The sequence below is a fragment of the Loxodonta africana genome, chromosome 22, assembly GCF_030014295.1.
Source record: "Loxodonta africana isolate mLoxAfr1 chromosome 22, mLoxAfr1.hap2, whole genome shotgun sequence".
Taxonomy (NCBI): domain Eukaryota; kingdom Metazoa; phylum Chordata; class Mammalia; order Proboscidea; family Elephantidae; genus Loxodonta; species Loxodonta africana.
Genome location: NC_087363.1, coordinates 44,066,738 through 44,092,335, shown reverse-complemented (window position 1 = coordinate 44,092,335; position 25,598 = coordinate 44,066,738).

The window sequence follows — 25,598 nt, the reverse complement described above, 5'->3', positions numbered from 1 at the left end:
AACAGAGTTTGGCACATGTGATATCATGTGACTTTGAGGCTATGTCATAACAGGCCATATAGGTCCTGCTGGTTCCCTTGAAATGCTTGTCTCAGGATGCTTCCACTCAGAACTCTTCCTCCACGCTGTGAGAAGCCCAAGCCCAATGGAGAGGCCATCTAGGTGTTTCACTGACAGTCTCCGCTGAGCCCAGCCTTTGAGTCATCCCAGCCAGCCAACAGACATGTGAGTGAAGAAGCCTCTAGAAAATCACAGCCCCCAGCTGTTCAGGTTTTCCCAGTTGAGGCCCCAGACACCCTGGAGCAGAAGCCAGCCATACCCACATGTCCCTCTGAGTCCTGACCACAGAATCCATGAGCACAATGGGATGGGTGCTGTTCTCTGTCACTAAGTATGTGTTGTCTGCTACACAGCAGCGGCAACCAGAACAGCCACTTTTACTCCCGTATTTCTCATCTTTGTAAGAATTCCATGAAGTGTTTCATTAACATTTTCCAGAGGGCTGAGTGGGGAGCGAGGTTCAGAGCAATGAGATGAATTGTCTAACATTGCCCAAGTGGAGCTTCCATTTAAACCTAAATCTTCCATCTCAAAAGCTGTGCATTGTTTGTAAGTTAGGCTGCCTTTCTATGGAGAAGAAGGGCAATCCACAACAAAATATCTCAGAAATATGTGTAACTGTGATGAAAGTTTCCTTGATGTAAAATTAGATATAGTCTCTAATCACCAGATTTTCTGTGAGAAGGCTAAGAGGGCTTCATGCAGTTTTGCCACTTACTACCTCTGGGACAGGGATAATTTTTCCAGGCCCTGTTTTCTGGCCTGTGAACCATCACCCAGGACTCTTGGATATGTCATGGAATAACAGCTGCTTGGGGTTGCCTTTGAGAGTTTTCTGAAGATAAGAATGAGAAAAAAAAATAAAAGTAATAATGATGTTATCAGACATATTGCTTCCTGGCCAATTGACTAGTTTCATGAATGTAAAACGCTTACATTTTAGGGCACTTACAGTTTTCGAGGTGTTGCTACTACATTTTCTTGAGTGAAAGCAATTTGTAAATTATAAAGACCGATAACAGACAATATTGTTATTATTATACAGGGAGACAATGAAAGCCAAGGAGCATCAGTGTACCAGGGAACTGAAACGATGAAAGGGAGAAAAAGGAAGAAGGCATGCTAAGGGAATGGAGGGAATGTGGCTTTCCTTCTCTGTATCCCAGGCATCACAAACAGGGCTGGACACACACAAAAGCAGTTACTGTGGAGTTGATTCTTACTCATGGCAATCCCATGTGTGTCAGAACAGAACTGTGTTCCAAAGGGTTTTCAATGACTGATGTTTTAGAAGTAGATTGCTGGGCTTTTTTCCCAAGCACCTCTGGGTGGACTCAAACCTCTAACCTTCCAGTTAGCAGCAGAGCACATGAGCCATTTGCACAACCTAGGGATTCCTTGCACCAGTCAAGGACTCCAAATTTCCAGAATGATTTCTGGATATTCTCTCCCAAACCTTCCAGTGAAATTTTTTTAAATCCCAGAATTGACAAGAACTGCAAACTCTTGGGGCAAATTTTCCTCCGAACTCTGCTACCTCTAGGTAAGAGTTCTAGAAAATTGCAATGAGGAGTAAAACAGTGAAAGCCTATCATCCTATTTCTGATGGCAAATGTGACTCTCCTCTTCATGAGCTAAACCTCAGAGAGGACACAAGTCTAGGAGTATCTAAGTAAGAAAACCCTCTGCAAGAGGGGTGGCTGGGACTCCACTCTGTGGTCTCAGTTCAAGGACTCCCTGTTTTTCTAAGCTGCAGGAGTTTAAAAAGTGCTGGGGTGACTCAGTCGGATTCTTTTTTCTTCTTGCACTGTAGCACATACAATGAACAGAACATGAGGTCAAGAGAAAAATAAAATAGAAACGCACTCTCTGTCTTTGGGACGAAACGGGAAAATAGAAGATCACGTTCTGAAGTGACCTCCACATCTCTCCAAGGAGCAAAATACAATGAAAGACCCAAGAAGTAGGCTTAGAGGCCACCTACTTGCATAGCTTCCGGGCTGATGTATTTTATTGTTTGAGTCTGGGGCGGGGCAAGTCACTTCAGAACATGATCTGCCATTTTCTGCTTTCCACGAAGTCTATAATAGAGTCAGGGTTTGGACTGTCTTCTTCATTAGACAAAGGAATTCTTTGTTGATTCTAAATCTTCACAGAGTTCTTACTATGTCCTCACACCATGCTAAGTTTCCTGACTGACCTGGTGCCCCAGATATACTTAGTGATCCAGAGACGCTGGTTATTTATTCTGGCTAGTCTATTCGCCCTGCTGGCCCCTCAGCTCAAACTGATGGAACAGACAGGCTCTGGCCTCATGGAGCTCACAGTGTAATGTGCTGTAATGGCAGCGGTGGTGGCAGTACTGGGCGCTGAACGCAGTAGCACTAGAGACACAAGCAGGTAGCTCTCTGCTATAGATTCATGGTCCCCTGCATAAAGTCATTTCTGGGAAGCAGTTGCCCACCCAGATCTGCATCTCCAGAGCCTTTAGCATCTACATGGGGTCATGCTAACCATGTCCTAGCCAAAGAATGGACAGAAGTGTTATACATGGCTTCCGGGCCAGCACCATCAACCCCCCTGCATAATGATCCCTGCTGTCTCTCTTCCCCCTCTGTTGGCTGATGTCAATGCCTAGGTTGACTGTGGGAGCCACCTACAAAAGGAACGGCACCTCTGTCAGCCTGGGTTCCTGAATGACTCTGTGGAGCAAAGATCCTGCCCTCACTCCCTGCACCATCACTGATTGGAGTTTACATTAGTGAAAAATAAACTTCAATTCTATTCACGACATTTGGAATGTTTATTTGTTACCACTGCCAGCATTCTATTAACTACCAATACTATATTAGTCATTTTTTTTTATTATTAATTCAACACATTTATTGAGAGATGACTGTTGGCTAGGCATAGTCCTAGGTACTGGAGACATCGCAGTTGGAGATGGAGAGAAAATAAACAGATACATAAACCAAAAAAACCAAACCCAGTGCCGTCGAGTCAATTCTGGCTCATAGCGACCCTATAGGACAGAGTAGAACTGCCCCATGGAGTTTCCAAGGAGCGCCTGGCAGATTCAAACTGCCAACCCTTTGGTTAGCAGTCGTAGCACTTAACCACTACACCACCACGGTTTCCAGATAGATACATAAGATAATGTAAGTTGGAAAAATCGATGAAAAAAGAGTAACCATGAAGTATCTCCCAGGAGATGAATTTGACCTAATACCTGAAAAATAAAGAGGGGCCAGCCATGTAGCTATTTGGGGAAAGTGCACTGCAAGCTAAGGGAACAACAAATGCAAAGGTCCTGAGTTAGGAAATCATTTGGTACATTCCAGAAGCCAAGCAAAGGGGTGTGTGCTATACCCACTGTACCAGGATAACAGGCAGAAACTGAGAAGGCTGCTATATCAGGTGTGCTGTACCACCTGTACCAGGATAACAGGCAGAAACCAAACAACCACTACACCAGGTGTGCTGCATCAGGAGAGTAGACAGAAACTGAGACAGCCACTATGCCAGGTGTGTTATACCAGGTGTGCTATACCTGCTGTACCAGAAAAAGGCAGAAACCAAGACAGCCACTATACCAGGTGCGCTACACCAGGTATCTATACAAGCTGTACTAGGAAAACAGGCAGAAACCAAGACAGCCACTATACCAGGTGCGCTACACCAGGTATCTATACAAGCTGTACTAGGAAAACAGGCAGAAACCAAGACAGCCACTATATCAGGTGTGCTACACCAGGTGTGCTATACCAACTGTACTAGGAAAACAGGCAGAAACCAAGACAGCCACTATACCAGGTGTGCTGTACCAGGTGTGCTACGCCGGCTGTATCAGGGTGACAGGCAGAAACTGAGACAGCCTCTGGTGAACCAGGAGGGGGGTCACCCTTTTCAGCCATCGCTCCAAGGTCTAGCACTGCTTTACTCCCAAAGCTTCCCCGCCTTCCTGGCACTCCCTGCTTCTGGCCACAGCTGCCCCTGCTAAGGGCTGCCTGACCACCAAGGGAATTCGTTTCAGCAGCAGCAAGCACAGTTTTAGAACACTAACTACTTGGGAACATATGTTTCAATCAGTGAAACATTTTTAATTTCTTTCTTTTTTTTTTGAACTGGGAAAAATGCTAGTAGTTTGAGTGTCTCCAAGAATCTTAACCTAAGGGTTTTTCAACTTCAGGAAATCAAGAACATATGAATTGCTAAGTGTTTCTTTATAGAATAAAGAAATAAAAGACAGGGCAATAACAATAACCTTGCTATAGAGTGTTTTCTCTAGTAGGGAATAGGAAATTGTTATGGTTTCAATTCAGGAGCTAGGGACCACATTTGGTATGAACTCTGCTGCCCTTACATGAAATATGGAATTAATTTCTCCTATCAGTTGGAATATGTTGCTGTCTTACTCACAGTGAATTACCCTGGCTGAAAATATTTACCTTTTTTTTTTTTTTCTCCTTCAGATTCACCTGTGTCAATAGCCTGGGGGATAAACTGTCTGATTCAGTTACAGCGAAAATCACTGTTGTTATTCGATGCCTGTTTTTTTCCAAGGGGACAAGAAAAAACATCCTGACCAATATCAAATCGTTTCTAAGAAAAGAAGAATGTATCATTTCACTAAAATTCTATCACACACTCCTATAAATAAGGCTTCTCTTAGTTAGGGTGGGAAAAGCTCCGGGAAACAATGTAGATGGAAAGGAGGAAATAAGGCAGGGGAAGTATTGAATAGCTTTAGATGTGACCTTACTGCTAGGGGCACAGAGAAAAAGAAGTTTTGACTTTCGAAGATCCCTTGCGGGAAAGAATAGTTAAGAAGAGTTGAAGAGAGGTAAGTGGAGTCAGGAAACTGAGTTCTGGTGTTGACTCCATCCTCAAGTGACATTGAGTATATTGCTATCACTCTGGGCCTCAGTTTCTTCATCAGTAAAATGGTTTGGGTTTGGTCTCTGCCAGCCCTAATGATCTATGGTTTTTCAATATGTTTACTGAACATCTACTATGTCCCTAGGACATCATAACTACTTGGGATATATGAGGGAGCAAATGATGCAAAGATTCCTGCCCTCTTGGAGCTAACGACCTTGATCTATGCAGTAAAAGATAAACTCAGTGGGCTAGGGGTGTTCAAACTCTGCACATTCCAAAGAAAGGGTTTGTCCTTGACCAATTCCTAGGAGATAACATATAAGTCTTTGGAATGTTCTCCCTTATAAGAGTGTCTTTTCATACATGGAAGCTTGGACCACACTGGGTAGTTTATGCTAACATATGATTTATGGTGAATGCCTGTTTTTTATTGCCTGAGGAACTGAATATGCTGTTTTAGTTTGATCTTGGGGTGTGGGGAGGAGACCTGAGATTGGGTCAGCCAGGTGGGTGTTCCATGCCTACATGACTGGCCTAAATAAAAACCCTGGATACCAAGGCTTGGGTGAGCTTCCCTGGTTGGCAATACTTCGTAGGTGTTACCACACATCACTGCTGGGAGGATTAAGCACTGCCCATATGAAGCCATTGGGAGAGGACAACTGGAAGCTTGTACCTGGTCTCTCCTGGATTTCAGCCTGTGCACCTTTTTTCCTTCATTTATTTTAATCTGTATCTTTTCTGTGTAATAAACCATAACCATGGGCATAAATAGCTTTTCTGAGTTCTGTAAGTTTTTCTAACCAATTTTTGAACCTGAAAGTGGTCTTGGGGACCCCTACACATTAAACAATGTTTATGTGCCTACTATGTGCCTGGAGTCCCTGGGTGACTGCTAACCAAAAGGTTGGTGGTTCAAGTTGACCCAGAGCCACCTAAGAAGAAAAGTCTGGTGATCTATTTCTGAAAAATTAGCCATTGGAAGCCCTGTGGAGAACAATTCTACCCTGATACACATGAGTTCACCATGAGTAGGAGTCTACTCAACAATAGCAGATTACTGGACCACGTGCCTTACACCATCCTAAACACTTGGGACTCACGAGGAAGCATAAGAGGCAAATATTCTTGCCTTCTTGAAGCTTGTGATCTTGGCTATGTCTGTAGGTGATGTGTGGGGTCATGGTTCTCATATTCATTTCCTAACCATAGCTGTCCGGAATCAGCATTGACCATGAGTAAAATGAAAATTAATGATGTGTTGAGGAGGTCATATACATATATTGCCAGAGAGAGATAGATAGATGGAAAGGTGGGTAGTGTCTTAGGCTGGATTCTCTAGAGAAGCAAAACCAGTAAATTGTATAAATATATATAGAGAGAGAGATTTAGATTAAGGTAATGGCTCATGCAATTGTACAAGCTGGAACATCCCAAGTCTGTGGGTCAGGATAGAGGTTCTCCTGATACACATAGCCCAAGGGGCTAGTGAATCCAAGGTTGGCAGGTCAGACAGCAGGGCTCTTGCTCACAGGCTGCGAAGATCAATGAATTCCAAGATCGGGAGGCAAGACAGCAGGTAAGCTGATAGCTCAAGTCCCAAAAACTGGAGGTCAGATGAACAGCAGCCAGCTGCAGGATCCAGAACCAGCAAAAGCCCTGCTGTCTGACCTGCCATTCTTGGGTTTGCCAGGCCCTGCAGCTATGCAAATCAGGAGGAGCCTCTATCCTGACCCACCAACTTGGGATGTTCCAGTCTCTACAATCTCAGGATCCATTTCCTTTATATATATATATATATATATATATACACACACACACATATGCTTTATATATATATACGTATGCTTTGTATATATATACACATATGCTTTATGTATACATATGCTCTATTGGTTTTGCTTCTCCAGAGAACCCAGCCTAAGACATTTGGTACCGAGAGTGGCTCTAGAGAAGCAGAATTGTAAGGATGAGTCCTAAATTGGTTCTCAAGTCTGGTTAGTCTTAAAGATGTTGATGACTCTGCTTCCAGTGATAAAAAGGGCACTACTAATACATGGCATGAGGTGGCAATAGAAATGCACAAAATATCACCAACAATAGATCAGGTATTGGTGAAAAGTGAGTTTCTGGGTGTTTGTATGTTTAATGTGTTTCTACAGTTTTACATTATGAGAAGTCTAAGGAAGCTGGTTGGTTCATCCTACTTTCACTAAACAAAGTAGTGAAAGAAAGAGATGAGCTTGGGACTTCAGAGTCAAAGCTCAAGTGTCACATAAACGACCTCAAGTTTTCCACTTGTATCTTGGAAGAAAGGCTTATTTCTTATAGTAACAGAGCTGATATTGCCAAAAACCAAATCCAGAGCCTTATCATAAGAGTGACTGAATTACAATGCCAACTCAATTTCCAACCTCGAGAGGTGTCTGAAGTTAAATGGAGGGGATTGATTGGGGAGAAATGAGATCCTGAAACTTGGGATGGGGAGCTCATACCACTAAGAAACAAAAGCCAGGAGAATAACATGTCCTTCGGACCGGGGGTCCCTGCACTGAGAAGCTCCTCAACTGAAGAAGGTTGATGACAAGGACCTTCTCCCAGAGCCAACAGAAAGAGAAAGCCTTCCCCGGAGTCGGCACACTGAATATAGACTTCCAGCCTCCTAGGTTGTGAGAGGATAAATTTCTCTTTGTGAAGTCATCCACTTGTGGCATTTCTGTTACAGCAGCACTAGAGAACTAAGAGACAGACAGACAGACAGATATGTAGACAGATAGACAGGTAGGTAGATAAGTAGGTAGACAGACAGACAGACAGATACACAGATAGATAGATAGGAAAAATAAAATAAATAAAATTTAGTATGATCATGGACTGCAATAAAATCTGTCTTGTTCCACTGTGCTCCTCAGACCATTTCTAGAATGTGCCCAACTAGTGTTAATTCTAAGGGCCTTTACACACGAAATAGCAAACCATTGTTATAAAAAAAAAAAAAAAGCAAACTAGAATCTGTTCAGATTGGTGCAGTTGGCCAAAATCATGCTCTAACAGGGAACAGTGGGAAAAAATCAGATGTTTAATTTGAGCAGTGGTTCTCAACTAAGAGTGATTTTTACCCCTCAGAGAACATTTGGCAATGACTGGAGATGTTTTTGTTGGTCACAGCTTGGCTGTGCTTCTGGCATCTAATGGGTAGAAGCTAGGGATGATGCTAAACATCCTTCAATGTACAAGTCAGCCCCCCCCCCACACACACACACGCAATAAGGAATTATCCAGCCAAAAATGGCAATCATGCTGGGGTTGAAAAACCATGAATCAGAGCCAAGGAAGGCAGAGATCTATTTAATAAAATGAATAAAGTTCCTCTGACAACTATGCAAACATGGAATCAAGTGGTCCATAAGTTTTGTATTTCAGGAAGAAATTATACAACCACCTGTCAGGTATACTATGGAGGAGACCCAAATCCTGAACTAAAAGTCATTTTGAACATGCACAGGAAGCCACATGGAATGGTCCATGAGTCTTCACTCAGTTTAAGGATGAAGAAACATAAAAATGTCACCTGACTTATATGTAATCTTGTGGCACTCTGGGAACAGAGTTAGAATTAAAACTCATAGCTATGGGATCTCACATGTCAACCAAAAAAATACTTCTTTGATCTCTCTCTTTTGGCAAATACTTATCTGAATGGGAAATAATAAAAATAATGTGATCATTGTTTATTATTATTATCTTCTATTTTTGAGCACTTCCTTAGAAACCCTGGTGGTGTAGTGGTTAAGAGCTATGGCTGCTAACCAAAAGGTCAGCAGTTGGAATTCGCCAGGCACTCCTTGGAAACCCTGTGTGGCAATTCTACTCTGTCCTATAAGTTTGCTATGAGTCCGAATCAACTCCACGGCAACGGGTTTGGTTTTTGGTTTGTTTGTTTGTTTGTTTGTTTTTTAATGTACCAAGCACTATACTAATCACTCTTCTCATAACCCTGTGAGCACAAATGAGAATGAAGTCACAAAAACAATCTTTGATGGTTACAAGGGAGAAGAGGGACAAGGAAAGGCTATCACTAACTAGATAATAGACAAGTGGTAACTTTGGTGAAGGGAAAGTCAACACACAATATCAGAGAAGTCAGCACAATTTCACAAAGGCAAAGTCATAGGCGTTTCCTAGACACACCCAAACATCTTGAGAGACCAAGTTATTGGGGCTGAGGGCTGGGGACCATGATCTCTGGGAACACCTAGGTCAATTGGCATAACATAGTTCATAAAGAAAATGTTCTACATCCTACTTTGATGGGGGTCTTAAAAGTTTGGGAGCAACCATCTAAGACACACCTATTGGCCCCATCCCATCCAGAGCAAAGGTGAATAAAGAAAACCTAAGACATAAGGAAAATACTAGTCCAAAGGAGTAATGGATCACATGAACCACAGCCTCTACCAGCCTGAGCCTAGGGGAACTAGACGGTGCCCAGTTACTACCACCAACTGCTTTGACAGAGATGGCAATAGAGGGTCCTAGACAAAGTGGGAGAAAAATGTAGAACAAAATCCAAAGCCACACATACACACACAAAAAGACCAGGCTTACTGGTCCGACAGAGACTGGAGGAATCCCCAAGACTATGGCTCCCAGATACCCTACTAAGTCAGAACTGAAGCCACTCCCAAAGTCCACCTTTCAGCCAAAGGTTAGACAGGTCTATAAAACAAACAATAACACACAGGAGCAACGGGCTTCTTAGTTCAATCAAGTATATGAGACCAAATGCACAACACGTGCCCAAAAGCAAAGACAAGAAGGCAGGAAGGGACAGGAAAACTGGACAAATGGACATGGGGAACATGGGGTATAAAGGGAGAGGGGGAGAGTGCTGACACATTGTGGGGATTGCAACCAATGTTACAAAACAATTTGTGTATAAATTGTTGAGCGAGAAACTAATTTGTGCTGTAAACTTTCACCTAAAGCATAATTAAAAAAAAAAAAAAAAAGAATGAAGCCACAACAACCTCTGAGGCAGCTACTATTACTATCCCCATTTCTCAGATAAGGAAACTGAGGCTTACTGAGGTTAAATAATTTGCCCAGGGTTGTGGAGCCAGAAGGTGGCGGAACTGGGATATGAGCCCAGTCTACATAACAACCAAGCCCCTGTTCTCTTTCATGCTCCAGCTACACAAGAGAAAGGGAGCATCTGGAAGACCCTCTTATCAATGACCAAGCAAAGCATTAATGGTGCTGCTTGGACAGTGCAGTATATCTACATACTAGAAATTTCCTTTCCTTAAAAACCCCAGGTGATGAAACTTCACCACCCTTCATCCATCAACCCAAATCAGAGGACTCAATGGAAGTCACACTATGGGTCTCCATGGTCCTAAACTTCTTGCTATAAAATGGGGCAATGCCTGTCAATATGTGCAGCCTGTTGCCAAGTACTAAATAAGATAACGTTTATCAGCCAGGGGCCAACAGGAAACAGATTCAAGATTCACAGACAATTCAAGGAGGGTTTCTTTACAAAGGATTCATTACAAATCTCAAGAGAGAGTGCAGGGACCTGGGGATCACAAGAGTGAAGCTGTGCTGATGTCCAGGAACAAAGAGACAAAAGGAGCGAGTGGGTTTTATAACAGGGAGCAGACAGAGCTGTGTAGAAGCAGGCCCCCTTGGGAGGACCAGGGACTCTGTGTCACAGGTGACCACACTGGGAGGGAGAGAGTCAGGGAAAGGACACCCACCTTACTCTCTTGCCTCCCCCATCCCATCTCCTGTTGAGGCTCCTGTTGACTGGACTCAATCAGAGACCACAGGATTGGGAGTCCAGTGATGTATTTCCCACAGGCTACCTCCCAGAGGTGGAGAAAAGAAAGGGGAAGATTGGAGGGTGGAGAATGTAGGGAATGGAATATAATGGAGTAATAAAACACATAAAGAATGTGCAACTTCACAGGGATTAGAAAGGAAACCTTTTTTAAAGATGGTATTTTTCACATCAAATTGGGAAGCAGTATTTTTAAGATGGAAGTCCTTGGATCATGCAAATGGTTAACGTAGTTGGCTGCTAATCAAAAGTTTAGAGGTTTGAGTGCATCCAGAAGTGCCTGGCAATCTACTTCCTAAAAAACAGCCACTGAAAACCTTATCGAATATGGTCCTGCTCTAACACACATAGGGCCGCAGTGAATTAGAGTCAACTCGACGGCAAATATTTGTTGTTATTGTTGTTGTTAAATATCAAGTGTTAAGAGTGTTTGATGAAAAAGATATACTCATTACAGCTGATTGAAGTAAGGTTGTTCACTGTTTTTGGAAGGCCATTTTGGAGAAAGTAGCAAGAAGTGTTAAAATATCCTTCCCTTTGACTCAGTATTTCCATTGCTATACCTGCAGACATTTATGTACTAGAATGTTCATTTTAGCACTATTTATGATAGTAAAAAGTTGGAAAATTAAAAGTCCAACAATGGGGACCTAGGTAAAATAAATTATGGTACAATCCTATAATAGAAAACTCTACAACCATTGAAAACCATAAAGCATGTAGTATATAAAAGTAATGGCGACAAGTTATAAAATCTGTGGAACTCAGTGCCAAGAACATGTTGTGCCTATGTTCCTGGGAGTATATTTGGATTAAGACAGGAAAGGAGTACACTAAAAATCAACATGATTACTTCTGGATGTGGGGTTGTGGGTGATTCTTACTATCTATCCTCTGTTAGCTGAGGGAATAGGAACAGAAGAAAATAAACAACTGATATTACTACACCTCAAATCAGCAACGAAATCAAGGTTTTAAATTTCAGATGGAATCAATATTCCATTTCCTAATGCCCCTGAGTTCTATCAGAGACCCCCAAACAGGGAAGGGAATAGGGAATGCTACTGTAGTCCTTTTCTCTGGGCAGGAAACATGAGATTCTAAAAATTAATAAAAATTACAAGTCAAGTATCTATTATTTCTTAATGTGGTGATTTAAAGTCAAGCTTTAGTAGCTTTGAACAATAAACCCTAAAATGAAAGGCTCTATTAAAATGCAAGCCTCCCTGTTGTCAGTAAGTGACTCCTTTTACTGTTTGCTGGTCCCAAAAGATGCAGCAACAGTTTCCTAGAGACAAGAAAACCTTTGAGATTTGGGCCAGAAAAGGGCTTGATATTTTTACAGCGCTTTACTGTTTACCAAACTCTATGACATATGCTGTTTCCTATGCGTTATGCCACAGTCATTTCCAAGTTTAAATGGAAGGAGCTACGCAAAGCCCCTAGCAGAATTCCTGTCATATAGATGATTATTTCTAAGCTCCTCAACAACCTGGTGGGCCAATGCCACTGTTCTAATTTTGTAGATGAGGAAAGTGAGGCTCACAGAGGTGAAGTTTCTTCTCTAAGGTCACACAGTGGATGATGACTTGAACCCAAGGATCCTAAGGCATTTCCCTGTACAAGTTTCTCCCCAGGTGGCTTAGTATGCTGGAGTCAAAGCAAGGCCAGGGAGCCTCCTGTGAAACAGAGATGCTCTTACCCAGCTTTCCAGGAAGGGAATATGAGTAAGAGTATTAAACTGGGCATATGCGTTGGCTCTGAATTTCATCTCTCAAAATTTATCCCATGGGAATCATCAAAGAGGCACACAACTGTGTATGTACAGTGAGATTTATTACCAAGTTATTTGTAACAGCAAAACAGCCGGAAACAATCTAAACATTCAAAAGTAAGAGAACAGTAAACCAAAGAAGGAGTCCATGAGTGATGCAAACAGATAACATGCTCATCTCCTACCTGAAAGATTATTGGTTTGAATCCATCAGAGGCAGCTTGGAAGAAAAGCACAGAGAGAGGCGGAGCCAAGATCCAAGATGGCAGAATAGACAGACGCTTCCGGCGAGCCCTCTTTACAACAAAGACCCGAAAAAAACAAGTGAAATGAGTATATTTGTGACAAGGTGGGAGCCCTGAGCTTCAAAGGCAAGCTTAGAAAATGAACTGAGGGGCAGTGGGAGGAAGAGACCATTCAGGAGCGTAGAGGAATTACCAGACCTGAATTGCGGGGAGCCCTCAGGCACCATTCCCAGAGCTGCAGTGGCGGGCCTGTACTAGCATTCAGCCGCAGTTTCCTCAGGGAGAAGCAGCCAGCCACACACCCTACTCACACCTCTGGAACCTGAAAAGAACAGCACTCTCGGCAAAAGCTAAGTACTTGCATATATTTTACTGTGCCCTCCCACCCTCACCCCCAAGCCATCTTCAGCAGCTGAATTCCCTGGGCCTGAGATAGGCCCTGTTGAGCACCTAGGGCCATCCTCCCAGCCTTGGGGAAGGAAAAAAACTTGCAACTGGGGGAAAAGATAATTTCTCAGCTCCACTAATCAGTGGAGCTCAGGTCAGAAGCAGCTCCTGCCTAAGCATAAATGGTCTGTGGAATTTGAGCACCTTTCCCTTCTGCATGGACCTGCATGCGCCTATTTTGGGAGAATAGGCCCTCGTTGGCAGACTCCAACCGTTTCAGCTATGCGATGGAGAGGTCGGTGTTTGATGTTTGACACTGCTTTGCCTATTAAACAAGGTCCTCACCTACCCACATCAGGGACCTAAGGACTGGTACCTCCACTCAGGTCACCCAGCACCCATGACAAGGGTCCAAGCATAACTGGTACCTCCCAGTCCTTACAACCAAAAACTTTGGGTGCCCATTGTCTGTCTGCAGAGCCCACCCACCTGCACCCTCTAGGGAATGGGGATGCACTTTCCTTAGAGACACTCAGGGGTCAGTGCTGAGTCCCCTGCCTTGTTCAGAGCGTGACCCTCTGCTGCAATCAAATACTGGTACATACACCAATCACCCCTGCCCCTCTAAGACTGTAGGACAGAGCCTGTACCACACACTTGATGATCAGCTACCTGGACACCCAAGCTGAATTCACACAAGAAAAGTGAATGGACTCGTGGACTGATATACCTCATAACAGCTCTAGCCACCTGGGGACAGGACGTCAGAGCTCCAAAGGTGAAAATAATCAAGCTAGCTTACTCCAACAACCCATTTGGATATATGAAAAAAAAAAAAAAAAGCCAGAAGCTATGACACAGTAAGCAAGCATAAACTAATACAATAATTTATAGATGGCTCAGAGACAACAGTCAATATCAAGTCACATAAAGAAACAGACTGTGGTCACCTCAACAGGCTCTCAAAACAAAGAATCCAGGGATCTTTTAGATGAAAGTGCATTCCTGGAATTACCAGAGCCAGCATACAAAAGTTTAACATACAGAACCCTTCAAGACATCAGGAAGGAAATGAGGCAATATGCAGAATGAGCCAAGGAGCACACAGATAAAGCAATTGAAGAAATTAGAAAGATTATTCAGGAGCATAATGAAAAATTTAATAAGCTGGAAAAATTCATAGACTGAGAGCAATCAGAAATTCAGAAGATTAACAATAAAACTACAGAAGTGGAGAACTCAATAGAACGTCAGAGGAGCAGAATTGAGCAAGTAGAAACCAGAACTTCTGAACTCGAAGATAAATCACTTGGCACTAACATATTTGAAGAAAAATCAGATAATAGAATTTTAAAAAATGAAGAAACCTTAAGAATCTTGTGGGAATCTATCAACAGAAATAACCTACCGGTGATTGGAATACCAGAACAGGGAGGGATAACAGAAAATACAGAGAGAATTGTTGAAGATTTGTTGGCAGAAAACTTCCATGCTATCATGAAAGATTAGAAGATAATTCTATCCAAGATGCTCATTGAACTCCACATAAGGTAGACCTTAAAAGAAAGTCACCAAGACATATTTTAATCAAACTTGCCAAAACCAAAGAGAGAGTTTTTTTTGGTTTTTTTTTAGGGATAAATGAAAAGTCACCTACAAAGGAGAGCTAATAAGAATAAGCTTGGACTATTTGGCAGAATCCATGCAGACAAGAAGGCAATGGGGTGACATATTTAAAAAATTGAAGGAAAAAAATTGCCAATCAAGAATCATATATCCAGCAAAACTGTCTCTTAAATATGAAGCTGAAATTTGGACATTTTCAGATAAACAGAAGTTTAGGGAATTCGTAAAAACCAAATCAAAAATACAAGAAATACTAAAGGGAGTTCTTTGGTTAGAAAATAAATAATACCAGGTATCAACCCAAGACTAGAACACTGGGCAGAGCAATCAGAAGTCAACCCAGAAAGGGAAATCAAAAAAACAAAGCAAGATTATTAAAAATAAAAAAAGCTCAAAACAGGCTAACAGCAATGGTACTATATAAAAGAAGACAACACTAAAACAATAAAGAGGGAAAAGGAAATGTAATCCTAGATCTTCCATATAGAGAGGGAGATAAGGCGAGATGAAGAAATAAAAGTTCATTTTAAATTTAGAAAAATAGGGGTAAATAATAAGGTAACCACAAAGGAGACAAACTATCCTACTCATCAAAATAAAACACAAGAAAAAAATAGAGACTCAGCAGAAACAAAATCAACAACAAATATGAGGAAAGGACAATATATAAAGATAATCTACTCAGCACATAAAATTAACTGGGAAAAGGAAACTGTTAACAACACACAAAAAAAGACATCAAAATAATAGCACTAAATTCATACCTATCCATAATTACTCTGAATGTAAATGGACTAAACGCACCAACAAAGAGACAGAGAGTGGCAGAATGGGTTAAAAAACAAGACCCACCTATAGGATGCCTACAAGAGACACAGCTTAGACTTAGAGACACAAACAAACTAAAACTCAAAGGATGGAAAAAAAATATATCAAGGAAACAACAATCAAAAAAGAGCAGGAGTGGCAATATTAATTTCCGACAAAAATAGACTTTAAAGTTAAATCCATCAGAAAGGATAAGGAAGCACACTATATAATGATTAAAGGGACAAAGCAACAAAAAGATATAACCATATTAAATATTTATGCACCCAATGACAGGGCTGGAAGATACATAAAACAAACTCTATCAGCACTGAAAAGTGAGATAGACAGCTCCACAATAATAGTAGGAGACTTCAACACACCACTTTTGGTGAAGGACAGGACATCCAGAAAGAAGCTCAATAAAGACACGGAAGATCTAAATGCCACAGTCAACCAACCTGACATCATAGACATATATAGAACACTCCACACAACAGCAGCCAAGTGTACTTTCTTTTCTAGTGCACTTGGAACATTCTCTAGAATAGACCACATATTAGGTCATAAAGCAAGCCTTAGCAGAACCGAAAACATCGAAATATTACAAAGCATCTTCTCTGGCCATAAGGCCATAAAAGTTGAAATCAATAACAGAAAAAGCGGGAAAAAAAATCAAACACTTGGAAACTGAACAATACCCAGCTCAAAAAAGACTGGATTATAGAAGACATTAAGGATGGAATAAAGAAATTTAGAGAATCCAATGAGAATGAAAACACTTCCTATCAGAACCTATGGGACACAGCAAAAACAGTGCTCAGAGGTCAATTTATATCAATAAATGCACATATACAAAAAGAAGAAAGGGCCAAAATCAAAGAATTACCCTACAACTTGGACAAATAGACAGCAACAAAGGAAACCCTCAGGTACCAGAAGAAAACAAACGATAAAAATTAGAGCAGAACTAAATGAAATAGAAAACAGAAAAACAACTGAAAGAATTAACAAGACCAAAAGCTGGTTCTTTGACAAAATCAACAAAATTGAGAAACCATTGGCCAAACTGACAAAAGAAAAACAGGAGAGGAAGCAAATACTCCAAATAAGAAATGAGATGGGCGCTATTACAACAGACATAGCTGAAATTAAAAGAATCATATCAGATTACTATGAAACATTGTACTCTAACAAATTTGAATATCTAGAAGAAATGGATGATTTCCTAGAAACACACTACCTACCTAAACTAACACAAACAGAGGCAGAACAACTAAATAGACCTATAACAAACGAAGAGATTGAAAAGGTAATTACAAAAAACTCCCAACAACAAAAGCCCTGGCCTGGATGACTTCACTGCAGAGCCAAACTGTCAGAGAAGAATTAACACCACTACTACTAAAGGTATTTCAAAGTACAGAAAAGGATGGAATACTCCCAAACTCATTCTATGAAGCCAGCATATCCCTGATACCAAAACCAGGTAAAGATACCACGAAAAAAGAAAATTACAGACCTATATCCCTCATGAACTTAGATGCAAAAACCCTCAACAAATTTCTACCCAATAGAATTCAACAACATATCAAAAAAATAATTCACCATGACCAAGTGGGATTCATACCAGGTATGCAGGGATGGTTCAACATTAGAAAAACAATTATATAATCCATCACATAAATTAAACAAAAGACAATAATCACGTAATTTTATCAATTGATGCAGAAAAGGCATTTGACAAAATCCAACACCCATTCATGATAAAAACTCTCAGCAAACTAGGAATAGAAGGAAAATTCCTCAGCATAATAAGAGGCATTTATACAAAGCCAACAGCCAACATCATCCTAAACGGAGAAAGCCTGAAACCATTCCCCTTTAGAACGGGAACCAGACAAGGATGCTCTTTATATCCGCTCTTAATCAACATTGTTCTGGAGGTCTTAGCCAGAGCAATTAGGCTAGACAAAGAAATAAAGGGCATCCAGATTGGCAAGGAAGAAGTCAAAGTATCTCTATTTGCAGACGACATGATCTTATACACAGAAAACCCTAAGGAATCCTCCAGAAAACTACTGAAACTAATAGAAGAGTTCAGCAGAGTATCAGGATACAAGATAAACATACAAAAATCAGTTGGATTCCTCTACACCAACAAAAAGAACATCAAAGAGGAAATCACCAAATCAATACCATTTACAATAGCCCCCATGAAAATAAAATACTTAGGAACAAATCTTACCAGGGATGTAAAAGGCTTATACAAAGAAAACTACAATACACTTCTGCAAGAAACCAAGAGAGACCTACATAAGTGGAAAAACATACCTTACTCATGGATAGGAAGACTTAACATCATAAAAATGTCTATTCTACCAAAAACGATCTATAGATTTAATGCCATTCTGATCCAAATTCCAACAACATTCTTTAATGAGATGGAGAAACAAATCACCAACTTCAGATGGAAGGGAAAGAGGCCCTGGAAAAGTAAAGCATTACTGAAAAAGAAGAACAAAATTGAAGGCCTTACTCTACCTGATTTTAGAACCTGTTATACCGCCACAGTAGTCAAAACCTGGTACTGGTACAACAACAGATACACTAATGGAACAGAATTGAGAATCTAGACATAAATCTATCCACATATGAGCAGTTGACATTTGACAAAGGCCCCAAAACAGTTAAGTGGGGAAAAGACAGTCTTTTTAACAAATGGTGCTGGCATAACTAGACATCCATCTGCAAAAAAAATGAAACAAGACCCATTCCTCATTCCATGCACAAAAATGAACTCAAAATGGATCAAAGACCTGAATATAAAATCTAAAATGATAAAGATCATGGAAGAAAAAATAGGGACAATGTTAGGAGCCCTAATACATGGCATAAACAGTATACAAAACATTATTAAGAATGCAGAAGAAAAACTAGATAACTGGGAGCTCCTAAAAATCAAACACCTATGCTCATCCTAAGACTTCACCAAAAAAGTAAAAAGACCACCTACAGACTGGGAAAAAGTTTTTAGCCGTGACATTTCTGATCAGCGCCTGATCTCTAAAATCTACATGATACTGCAAAAACTGAGCTACAAAAAGACAAATAACCCAATTAAAAAATGGGCAAAAGTTATGAACAGACACTTCACTAAAGAAGACGTTCAGGTAGCTAACAGGTACATGTGGAAATGCTCATGATCATTAGTCATTAGAGAAATGCAAATCAAAACTACAACGAGATTTCAGCTCACTCCAACAAGGCTGGCATTAATCCAAAAAACACAAAATAATAAATGTTGGAGAGGATGTGGAGAGATTGGAACACTTCTACACTGCTGGTGTGAATGTAAAATGGTACAACCACTTTGGAAATCAATTTGGTGCTTCCTTGAAATGCTAGAAATAGCACTACCATACTATCCAGCAATCCCATTCCTTGGAATATATCCTAAAGAAATAAGAGCCTTAATACGAACAGATACATGCACACCCATGTTTATTGCAGCACTGTTTACAATAGCAAAAAGATGGAAAAAACCAAGGTGCCCATCAACAGATGAATGGATAAATAAATTATGGTATACTCACACAATGGAATACTACACATCGATAAAGAACAGTGAGGAATCTGTGAAACATTTCATAGCATGGAGGAACCTGGAAGCCATTATGCAAGAGTGAAATTAGTCAGTTGCAAAAGGACAAATACTGTATAAGACCATTATTATAAGAACTTGAGAAATAGTTTAAACTGAGAAGAAAACATTCTTTTATGTTTACAAGAGGGGAGAGGGAGGAAGGCTGGGAGAGGGGTATTCACTAATTAGATATTAGATAAGAACTACTTTAGGTGAAGGGAAAGACAGCACACAATACAGACGATGTCAGCACAACTGTACTAAACCAAAAGCAAAATAGTTTCCTGAATAAACTGAATGCTTTGAAGGCCAGCATAGCCGGAGCAGGGGTTTGGGAACCATGGTTTCAGGGGACATCTAAGTCAATTGGCATAATAAAATCTATTATGAAAACACTCTGCATCCCACTTTGAAGTGTGGTGTCTGGGGTCTTAAATGGTAGCAAGTGGCCATCTAAGATGCGTTAATGAGTCTCGACCCACCTGGAGCAAAGAAGAATGAAGAACATCAAGGGCACAAGGTAATTACGAGCCCAAGAGACAGAAAGGGCCACATGAACCAGAGACTACATCAGCCTAAGACCAGAAGAACTAGATGGTGCCCGGCTACAACCGATGACTGCCCTGACAGGGAACACAACAGAGAAACCCTGAGGGAGCAGGAGGGCAGTGGGATGCAGACCCCAAATTCTCATAAAAAGACCAGACTTAATGGTCTGGCTGAGACTGTAAGGACCCCGGTGGTCATGGCCCCCAGACCTTCTGTTGGCCCAGGACAGGAACCATTCCCGAAGCCAACTCTTCAGACATGGATTGGACTGGACCATGGGTTGGAGAGGGATGCTGGTGAGGAGTGAGCTTCTTGGATCAGGTGGACACTTGAGACTATGTTGGCATCTCCTGCCTGGAGGGGAGATGAGAGGGTGGAGGGGGTTAGAAGCTGGTGAAGTGGACACGAAAAGAGAGGGTGGAAGGAGGGAGTGGGCTGTCTCATTAGGGGGAGAGTAATTGGGAGTATGTAGCAAGGTTTATGTAAGTTTTTATGTGAGAGACTGACTTGATTTATACACTTGCACTTAAAACACATTGAAAATTATTTAAAAGAAAGAAAGAAAAGCCCAGTGATCTACTTCCAAAAAATCGGCCACTGGAAATACTATGGAGCACATTTCTACTCTGACACATATGGGATCTCTATGAGTTTGTATCGACTCAATGGTAATTGGTTAAGCTAAAGGATGGTTGAACCGTGTAACAGAATGCTATGTAGCACCTAAAGTGCTTTCTGGGTGTGTTCAATGGCATGAGAAAATGCTCACAATGAAAAGGAAAATAAATAAATAAATAAATAACAACTATGATACATTATAATCCACAGTATTAAATAATGAAGGTTTCAAGGGGGAATGACTGTTTCCTGCAATGCATATAACAGGTTCTAAGTAAATACTGGAAGAACTTTTTTCTTTACTTAAAACAACTTAAAACCAAAACCAAATCAAACCCGTTGCCATCGAGTCAATTCGGACTCATAGCAACCCTATAGGACAGAGTAGAACTGCCCCATAGAGTTTCCAAGGAGCACCTGGCGGATTCGAACTGCCAACCTTTTGGTTAGCAGCCATAGCACTTAACCATTACGCCACCCTTCTGACCTATCTGCAAAGTGCCTCTATCAAAACTCCATTGACGAGACTACATTTTAGAAATAATGCTGTCCCTGATCACAACTGTAATACATGCCTAAAGCAGAAAACTTGAGAAAACAGAAAAACAGAAAGGAAACAACAGCACCAATAAATTTGATATTTGCCCTACCCAACCTCTGCTCCCATGATAACCACCCAACACTTTTGTCAGAACCCTCCCATTTTTCTCCCAAGGTATAGTTGCTCTTGACCATGTCGCTCCTGACCAATACGTGTAACCTCTTCTCTCTTTTGACAGTCAAGAATGAACTGAAATTACAAAATAAACCCTGCCAAGCACCAAAACTATTGGCCAGGCTTCTCTTCTCCAAGCATTACGTAGGTAGCTCTTTTTGGTCAGTGGATGAATACGCAAAAGGAATCAGTCTGAATTAATGAATGCACGGCTGAATAAATGTTTCCTGGCCTGAAGGAGTATGAGGCTGTCTGCAAAGCTGCTTTCTGGCCAATAAACAATTAACAGCAAAGCAACACAGGCAGTTAGGTGAGGTCTGCTCTGTCTCGCACAAGAATATCTGAACTATCGTTGACAACGCACAGTTTGGTAAGCACAATTCACTTTTAGTAATGCTTAACTTCCTTTTGCCTGATGAATTTTAAACTATTTGGCTTGTAACTGTTCAAGTTGAAACAGGCAGCAGGGAAGAGGAAAAATATCTGGAAACAAGGCCTAATTGTCTTCTCCTTCTGAAAGGCGCTCTGCCTTTGAGCTGCTGAAGGTATTCCTGGGTCCTCTGATCTGGCCAGGGATTTCTCTATTGTACCTCACTGCCTCCTGTATGCAAGGACTAGGACACTTACAGACAGAGTTATCACCCTGTGGTCATTTCCATTCCACTGGCACCAGTCATTCTTCTCTCACTCACAAGGATCAAAATATGAAGAACATGGAATCCTGGGGCCATTTTGTTCATAGTCTTACCTAAGAATAAAATGGCAGAGTTGCTGAGGAAAGGCATGATCTCCCTTTCACAAACTCAGTGTTACTTTAAGAGGCAGACATTCCTTAATCATTATCACACTGATTACATTAAGGATTTAACAATAAGCATTATTTCACTATTCAATAAATATATATTAAATACCTACCATCCCTGGGTGACAAGCACTGTTAAGCACTAATAACCAAAAGTTTAGCAGATCAAAACCACCCAGAGGCACCTCAGAAGACAGGCCTGGCAATCCAAAAGGTCACAGCCTTGAAAACTCTATGGAGGCCAGTTCTACTTTGCACACATGGAGTCATCAGTAGTCAGAATTGACTCGATGGCAACTGGTTTTTGGTTTGGTTTGGACCATATGAAGCCCTGTGCAATGAGTTGGGGATATAACAGGAAATAAGACAGATAAGATTCCTATCCTCATAGACCCACAGCCCAGTAGAGGAACAATAATATGATAAAGGAAATGATCAGGATTATCTGATAGAAAACAGTAGGACAGACACTGAGTTGCCAAGGAAGACCTGCTTCCTAGATCCTTCTTCCAGGAAGGTGTTGGTGCCCCAGATGCTGGGAGTGCTGTCGGCATGGCTTTCAACTGTCAGCCCTCCCAAGGACTGCCTCGGCTACAGAGTCACCTCCCCAAGGGCAAATCCTTCCCAGGAGAAGAAGGACCCACATTCAATACTGATCAATGAAGTAGTATAAACGCCTGGCCATCTTGCCCAGCTGGAGACAACTCTGAAGGACCATTCCAGCTGCAGAGCTCCCGTGTGGTCAGCCAAGGCTGTCGTCCAGCCTGCATCGATCAACATCTCTCTGTTGCTGCATTCCCTCCCTGCTCTCTTCCCCTCCCTTCCATAGGTTTTGAGCTCAAGGACCCTCCATGAAGAATATCCTTCATATTACTGTTTTACCCAAATAACGCTTTTCTTCTAGATTTGTTTGCCAACTGCTTACCGCCCCCATGAGGTATTGCCACTGTGCCAATGTTTTTTACATGTTGCTGTAAAAACAAAAAAAAAATTAGCATAGCGTGTTTACAAAAATACCTTGCAAGGGGAGGGAGCAGTTAGCAAACAAATGTGAATTACCTACATTTGCAAAAAAAGAAGTGAATTATTTGCTTAGAAATATGGTGAGTCCCATCTTAGTGTCAGCTTCCTGGGAAATACGGACAAGTTGACACTTAAAGTATGAGGAGGAGTCAGCAATGCCAAGAGCCAAAGGAAGCCATCCAGGCTGGGAGGACATACAGTGCCAAATCACTGAGGCATGAGTGAGTTAGCATATTTAAGGACCAGAGAGATGTCTGGTGTGGTTGGGGCATAATAAGCAAATCGAATGTGTTGGGCGATGGCATTAGAGGAGCAGGCAGAAGCCAGACCATAGAGGGCTGTGTAGACATGTAATGAAGGGCTGTAAGCCAAAGAGGGTCAAGGTACAATATCTATTTTTAAGTGATGATTCTACGCCTTGCTCTATACATGGCTGTTGAAAACACTGGAAACACCAAAACAAAAGCCATTGACATCAAGTTGATTCCAACTCACAGTGACCCTGGCTGTGTTACAGAGTAGAACTGTGCTCCATAGGATTTTCCTGGCTATAATCTTAATGGAAGCAGATCACCAAGCTTTTCTTCCATGGTACTGCTGGGTGAGTTCAAACCACCAATCTTTAAATAAGTAGTCGAGCGCAAGGCATTTGCACCAGCTAGGGACTACTGGGAACACAGAAACATAAGATCATTATTTCAGCTGTCCTGATACATGAAATTGGACAGATAGCAATTATGTCTTTAAGATTTGTTCAAAAGATAACTTTATAGTTCAAGGAGAGGGAAAATGTCTAGCATCTAATGAGTACCTACTGCATGCTTCCACTACCTGTCTGTCAGTTTGTTGTACTGTGATGGCTTGCACGCTGCTGTGATACTGGAAGCTATGGTACCGGTATTTCAAATACCACCAGGGTCTCCCATGGTGGACAGGTTTCAAAGGAGCATTCAGATAAAGACAGATTAGGAAGAAAGGCCTGGAGATCTATTTCCAAAAATCAGCTAGTGAAAGCCCTATGAATCACAACAGAATATTGTCTGACATAGAGTTGGCAGATGAACCTCCTAAGTTGGAAGGCACTCAAAATACACAGGAGCCTCAACAATGGACTCAAGTATGACATCAATCATGAAGATGGTGCAGGATTGGTGAACATTTTGTTCTGTTGTACATAGGGTCACCGTGAGTCAGAGCCAACTCAACAGCAAAAACAACATAGACTTAGCCCTAACAACTCCTTCAAAGCATGCAGGATTACCTTCATGTAGCGGGAGGTAGCAGTCAGTGGGGGCCAAAAGAATGCAAGGAAGTAGTCAAAGAAATTCATACAAATAAACAAATATCCAAGATGTGAATCCAGGTCTCTTGGCTCCACAATGAATGACTTCTTTCTAAGTACCCCTCCCCCGTGATGTACTATGAGGCCAACGATGATCCTCAGGCATTTAAATGATCAATTGCAACAGTTATACAGAATCCTTCATCCTATCAACATCTGAACTTCCATCAAAAAATCATCCATCTTGTGTAGAAAAGGAGAAAGCAAATGCAGCTGATTATACTCAAACGCTGTTTTATGTCCTGAAGAATTCCTGGCAGTGCCCATCAGCTTCCCTTCCAGCAAATCCGCATCTCAGCTCTCCCAGGAGAAGGGCTTCCTTCACCTTGGGGTTGCTCACTACAGGCACATTGGGTACAAGACTCCAATTACCAGCCAGTGTTGGCTGTTAAATGTGTCCTGAAATTCTATCCATCGTAATTCAGTGTAAGCGGCTGAACTTTCAAGAGCATCTCCCCCTGCTTTGCCTCGATCAGGAACAAGATAGCAATGCAAATGCCTGCAATTGAAGGGCTTTTATAATGTGGTGATGTGAAGGTCAGGAGAATGTAGCTTGCTCCCTCTTGCCTCCCTCCAAGGCTTGCACAATGAAGATTTCTAACACAAATAATGTAAAAGGGCAAAGGCAAGATGAATGTCCCTTCTTCTTAAGCACTTCTGGGAAAAACCAAGGTCACTGATGCACTGTATCATTTCAGGGAGTGAGAGTCCTTCATAAACATGAAAGGGAGAAACAGGAGAATTCCGGGCCCACCTCCACCAGATGCAGCCCAGTCAATGCGTGCTCTTTTCTTTATTAGATAATATCACTCCTCCCATGTTCCTGGTTCTGTTGTCTTTTGAAAAGAACTGCTCCTAAAATTGTGAGCATGCCACCCGGGAAGCAGAAGAAAGACCTTGTGGCCATTGCATTGTTTCAAATCATATTAAGATCACCATTTACTACTTATGGAAAAAAAAAAAAAAACTTGAAGCAGCTTAAGGTAGAATATAAAAAAACACAGAGGCAAATCCACGAAATCTTAAAATCAAAGTAAAAAAGGCAAGAACCGAGAAAAATATTCAACGCTTTGAGATTTTCTGAATATCTTTTCAAAAGTGAGTAGATTATTTCCTACTGGGCATTTCTTCCTGGGCTGTGCTGCTCGTGTAGGAGTATGCATGTTTTATTTGATACACTGTTTAAATTTAGTGCATTGTACATCCAGAAGAATATAATCAATGGAATATAGACGAAGTTTCACAAAGTGAACACACTCAGGCTACCACCAAGCGCAT